A 6,546-nucleotide genomic window follows, 5' to 3' on the forward strand; every position below is an offset into this window, starting at 1 on the left:
TTATTATTTTTGTTTTATCATTGATTTTCTGTTTATTTTTCCAGGTATACTATTATGTAGACTGGAAATGAAATTATTAAACTTTTAAAAGAGAGTTAGCTTACTTTGTGAAAGTGAAATAGCAGAGTGATCTTTAAAACAGCAGGTATGGTGGTTAAGGTGCTAGACTCCTCCATGAACAACTGCAGTTTGAGTCCTGGACCTGGTGGCTTGAAAATCATGCTGGACTTGTGTACATGCGTGCCCAAAATCCTGAGAGGAGAATGGAGAAGGGATTGCGGTATGGCCCTCCTGGGAGTAGATTTCCCTCTCTCTTTCTCTCTCGGGTGAGCTCATGCGCCCTATGGCAAAAATAAAACAAACAACAACAACAAAAAACAACACATTCCCCACTTTTTAAAAAGGCATAGACTCCCAAGCTGATAGCCACCATGAAAAAGGTGGCTGCAGAAAATGTCTATTTTCTGGGGGCCACTAGTGGCATGGTGGTTGAGGTGTTGGACTCCATGTGGACAATCATGTTTCGAGTCCCAGACCCTGGAGCCTGAGAATCACGTTAGGTGCGTGTGCCTATGTGCCCAAAATCTCAAGAAGGGAACAGCAAAGGGATTACAGTGACCATCCTTGCTGGGAGATGATTTCTTACTTCCCACTCTCCTCCAGCACCACTCCCCCCACCCCCAGCAGCGCACACATCCTATGGGGGAGAGGGGAAGATGTCAATGTTACTTCTGAAGACCAAGGAAAGATAAGTTTGGATGGAACACAAGGAGAATCACAGAGCTAAAAGAAAGCAGAGAAGTAAAACAGAAACAACTCCAGGATGTAGATGCTGTGATGTCATCCTGCTTGCATGACGGGTACTCAATGCTACCTTACCAAATCGGGGATGTTTTCATCAACCGTTCTTCAGAAGAAACACAAGGAATATTGGAAAAAGCGAAGGAAATTTTGCAAGAAGAAATCGACACCTTAGAATCCAGAGTGGAGTGAGTTTGGCAGGTACTAGCAGATTTGAAGGTTCAGTTATATGTAACATTTGGAGACAATGTAACCTTGAAGCTGATGAAAATTGAACATTTTTATAAGACTTTAAAACATTTATTGAATAAGCTGGGGCCAGGAGGTGGTGTACTGTTTAAGATGTTGGACTCCCATATGGTCGTCAGCGATTCTAATCCTGGACTCGGCAGCTTGAAAATCACACACTGTGCGTGTGTGTGTGTGTGTGTGTGTGTGTTCGTGCATACCAAGTCCCAGGAGAATGAAGGAGAAGGGATTGCAGCGTGGCCATCCCCCTCAGGAGTGATTTCTCACTATCCCTCTTACTGTCTCTTTTCATCTCTCCCTCCTGCAAGCACATGCACCCTATGGCAAAAACATGAAAAAAAATTTAATAAGCTTGAATATTGTTTTAAGAAAAGCAGCTTAGGCCAATTCTCAGTTAAAATGTTGAGGTCTGCCGTAAAGAGCAGCACACCACCATTAGGCTGGCTTTTCCCAAGGGTTTCTTACAGAACACTAACCGTGCACATCGTTAATAGATTTATCTAAACAGTAAACGAGCTTCCTTACTGCAGATGTTCTTTCTTCTTTCTTTCCTTTCTTACTTTTTCTTCTCTCTCTTTCTCTCTTTCTAGTTTGCTATAGGCCACATGCACTCACCAGAGACAGAGAAAGAGAAAGTGAGAAAGCGGCTCCAGCAGGGTTGGCCACCCTGCAGTCTCTTCTCTCCCATGCTCTTCCTGGGCTTTCGGGCTCACACGCCTGCGCACTTGGTGTGCTCTTCGAGCCGCTGAGCCTGGGACCATAACTGAGTCAGCCATGTGGGACCCAGTCGCCTCACACTCTACTCTGCCGGCAGACTCCAGGGTTTCTAACATGTACCGTGACTTCCTAAACAGGAACCAAACACTTAGTGATGAAAAAAAGTTCCCTAGAGCCTCTGAGGAAAGAATCATAGCCTCAGCGGCGTCTGGGAAGCAGGCAAGTGACAATTAGTGAGGGAAGCGGGTTGAGTGTATGATAAGGACACAGTTCTTTATGCTATTAAAAAGTAGATTTTGTCTTTATGAAGAGTTATACACACCTGTATTTTTTTTCTTCCCTTTTGTTTTTTTCTATAGAGAGGTTTTTGCTATAGGGCACATGCACTTGCCTGAAAGACAGAGAGAGACAGAGAGACAGAAAGCAAGAAATCACCCCCTAGGGGGGATGGCCACGCCGCAATCCCTTCTCCTCCATTCTCCTCTCGGGATCTTGGGCATGCACGCACATGCGCCTGGCGTGGGTTTAAGCCACTGAGTCTGGGACTCAAACCACGTTCGACTATGTGGGACTCCAGCGCGATGTAACCATTGCACCATCCGCTGGTCTCATCTTGTTTTTTGTTTTGTTTTGTTTTGTTTTGTTTTTTAAGTGTATTTATTTATTCCATGAGTGAGAGAGATAGAGACAAGGAGAGACACAGCACACCTGACGGTATTCCATGCTGTGGTACATCCCAGCCTCAGCCAGCCCAGATGATGGGCACTCACATGACTGGCACACTCCGAGATCTCCAGACCTGAACCAGCAACCTCGTCATGTGTGTCCGATGCACCAGGCATCATGCCTCACCACTACATCATGAACTGATGCCCCTGCCCCTATTTCTCTTGGTTTCAAAAAAAAAGTACACAGCCTTCTAAGTCTGTCTCTCATTGTCTTCCTTTTGTTAACGATATGAAAATATCAGTTAAGATTAGCTGCTTTTGACAGAAAACACAAGGTGGCTTAAATGACATAAATTTAAGTTTTTCTCTCAAGTCAAAGAGTTCTGCTGAAGACAGTCCAGAACGGCATGGTAGCTCCTCAGTTAGCAGAGATTTGGGTTTATTCTTTCTTCTTTACCATATTGAGCCCTTGACCTTCGTTATCCTAACGTCTTAGGACCCAAAATAGCTACCAAAGAGCCAGCCAGCATGTCTGCTCTTTGAGCATGGAGAAAAGGAGGGGTGACAAGACAAAAAGAGTGATTTCCTTGCAACTGAGCCAGTCATGTTTTTTTGTTTTGTTTTGTTTTGTTTTGTTTTCTGGAGAGGTTTTTGCTATAGGGCGTGTGTGCTCGCCAGAAAGACAGAGAGAGACAGAGAGACAGAAAGCGAGAAATCGCCCCGTCAGGGAGGATGGTCATGCCACAATTTCTTCTCCTCCATTCTCCTCTCAGGATCTTGGGCATGCACATGCACACGCATCCGGTATGAGTCCAAGCCATGGGGTCCAGGACTCAAACTGCCGTCGGCTACATGGGAGTTCAGCAACATAGCCATTACGCTAACTGCTGGTCATGATCTATTTTTAAGAGAGAAATTTTTGCTATTGAGCATGTGTGCTCCTCAGAAAGACTGAGACAAAAAGTAAAAAATCACACACACACACACACACACACACACACACACACACACACACACACACACACACCCCGAGTGGATGGCCACAGCTCAGTCCCTTCTCCTGCATTCTCCTCTTGGAATTTTGAGCATGCACACACATGCCAAAGAGAGTTTTTAGTCACTGGGTCTGGGACTCAAACCTCAGTTGACTACATGAGAGTCCAGTAACATAACTATTATACCATCGACTGGTCCCCAGAGCTAACCATCTCTAAAGAATATTTCCAGAAATCCTATCTATAAACTTCTACACATGTCTCATTAGTCACTACTATTTAAAGGAAGATGAGAAATACAATTTTTATTTAGGTAAGTCTATGCCATCCCTGAAAACATAGATGTCTGTTACTAACAAAAAAGAAGAAAATGCAAGAGTAAGCAACAAGCAGACTCTGTCTCACATAGGCCCTCCCAATAGTGCAGAGGAAGCTGGATTCCCCAGGGCTGACCAGGATTTGAGTCCTGGCCCAGTGGTTTGGAAAAACACGCTGGGTATGGGCAAGCATGCTCAGAATTGTGACAGAACGGACAAGTGAAAGAAATGGGATTGTAATGTGAGTGGCCCCATTGGAGACCAGTCTCTCTCTTCCTAGTCTTTCTCTCCCTCTCTTTTTCTCTCAAGTGAGTGTAGGCAATCTCTGGCATTTAAAAAAAAAAAAAAGAAAGAAAGAAAAGAAAAGAAAAGAAAAATCTCAACATTCAAAAAGTATATATGTAGGGGCCAGCAGGTGGTGTGGTTGTTAAGGGTCCTAGACTCCCACATAGCTGACCGTGGTTCGAATTCCGGATGGAATAGCTTGCTTTCTCACTTTCCCTCTCTCACTCTCTCCGACTCTGGTCAAATTAAAATTAAGTAAGTAAGTAAGTAAAATACAAAATATATATGTATTTATGTATATGACAAGAATGACAAATAGCTGCCGACCCGTGGGCTTCGCGTGGGATTTAACAGGAAGTACCTGGAGCTGGAGTGAGCAGGAACCCTCATGTCCCACCTAGTTGACTCAGCCGTGAAGGAAGGTAGCCCATGGTGGCCCAAAGTTCTGATGTGCCAGTTCGCCGAGAGAAGGTAGAATCCAGGCTTCTATGCAACTCTTGTTATTTAAAAATCAACACCCATACCTTTAGAAAATTTGGTCTAAATTTTGTAACCTCTACTTTGCAATTTTGGGCAAGGAGAACCGGTTTTCCTTGGGGTGGCATTTTGGGATATTATGCCACACAGTAAGAAATGGACTCTGCTGCTTTGCAATCTAGCGTGGGGGCAGGAGGAGCTAGAAAGGAGGGTGCAGGTGGCCAGATTCTTGGACCAGAACAATATTGGCTACCCTGCGGGCAGATGCCTCATCTATGACCTACCTTCCTCTCCCTTCTGCTGGTCAGAAGGTGCTGGATCTGGGGGACCAGCAGTTAGCGTAATGGCTATGTTGTTGGACTCCCATGTAATCGATCACGGTTCGAGAACTGGACCCAGTGGCTTAAACTCACGTGGGGCACGTGTGCGTGCGTGCCCAAGATCCTGAGAGGAGAATGGAGGAAGGGATTGTGGCGTGACCATCCCCCCTGGGGGGTGATTTATTGCTTTCCGTATCTCTGTCTCTCTCTGTGGGAACATCGCCACCTATAGCTAAAACCCCACCAAAAAAAAAAAAAAAAAAAAAGCTTGTTTTTATCTGCAGTAGAAAATACTCGACATTCTATGCTTTTCTTATTTAACTTTTCAGATTCATGCATGCTCATCAGAGAAAAAAAGGTCTGGATCTGAAGCTGGGGCAGACAGTATTTTTTTTTTTTTAATTTTATTATCATCATAATCTTCTTTCTATTACACTAGATTACATATAACTTTACATTGACTTCCATTGCTTTTTCAAAAGGGAATGCCATGCATGTCAGTCAATACAGAGATATCAATCTCCCCGCTTTATCATTCAATATCTTTTCCATGCTTTTCCCAATAATTATTATTATAATTTTTTAAACAGTCAATCACTATTTCTCATTTTGCTTATTAAAAAGACTTCACCCATCATGAAATACTTCCCAGACCGGTTCAGTTGAGAATACTATACATGTCATCATCAACAGGTAATAAACCATATCTATTTCTCATTAACATCCTGCCTCTCTATTGTTCACTGCTGTCTTTATCCTCTTCTCCCTCCTTTTTTTTTTTTTATACTTTGTTTTTTATTATAAATTTTTTCTCATCACAACACACATATGAATTTTCCATCCAAAATACACTGTGCATTGGCTCAATCAAGCACATCAACATATATGTTCTCAGCAAATGATTTCCCAATTTTTGTGTCCTGCATACCTTGCCTTTTGTTTTGCCATCCTAGGTTCCCCATCCCCACCCTCTGCCATGTCCCATCTTCCTCCTCCATTGTCCCTGACATTCATGATTGCCCTCAATGGCTTCCGCCCCCCCCCATTCAATTGTTCTACCAATGAACTCAATTAGTCTAAGTATATCCACTAGCTAGCACAGCTGACATATCCTTACACATGTATCCAAATCTGATCCTAGGCATAAACCCCAGGGAGTAGAATGAACATATTATAAAGTAGACCCCAGTTGTGTCCATACAACTCTCTTCAGTCATCAAATGTGCATTTTTTTTTCCTCCTGCTTATTACTTTTTTTATATTAAATTATATTGCCTAACACTCATTCCCTGAGTATCATCACAACACACCAAGTGTAGTTTCCCATCTAGGATAAACTACATAGTGTCTTAATCAAGCATGTCGTCACCAATACTGTTCCATTTCTACTTTCATACATATAAATATGTTTTTTATCCTATGTTTGACCCTCAGCCCTTTCCCCCTCTCCCAATTACTCTATCTCTGCTATAGACAGCTATCCTCCAGAGGGGTCATTGAAAATGCGATACCTGCGAGTAGAGGGAGAGGGGTCACGAGTCCAAAGTTTTTAACAATAGGGAAAATAGATTCCATTCAAGGTTGGATCAAGTGTGGGTCTCGTGCAGTTCCGCAACTGTAGGTGAGTCTCCATGGAATACAGTTTCAGGAAGGCGGTTCTGGCAAGCAGAGTTGACCATCAGTTGATGCGGCACAGCAGCCATCTTGTGGTTAGCAG

General features: G+C 43.4%; 1 pseudogene; it reads left to right on the forward strand.

The window, feature by feature from the left end:
• Positions 1 to 6,546, forward strand: part of LOC102487778 (prefoldin subunit 4-like) — a 54,794-nt pseudogene that overhangs the window by 22,793 nt on the left and 25,455 nt on the right.

The sequence above is a fragment of the Tupaia chinensis genome, unplaced genomic scaffold (assembly GCF_000334495.1).
Source record: "Tupaia chinensis unplaced genomic scaffold, TupChi_1.0 Scaffold000147_1, whole genome shotgun sequence".
NCBI classification, from domain to species: domain Eukaryota; kingdom Metazoa; phylum Chordata; class Mammalia; order Scandentia; family Tupaiidae; genus Tupaia; species Tupaia belangeri.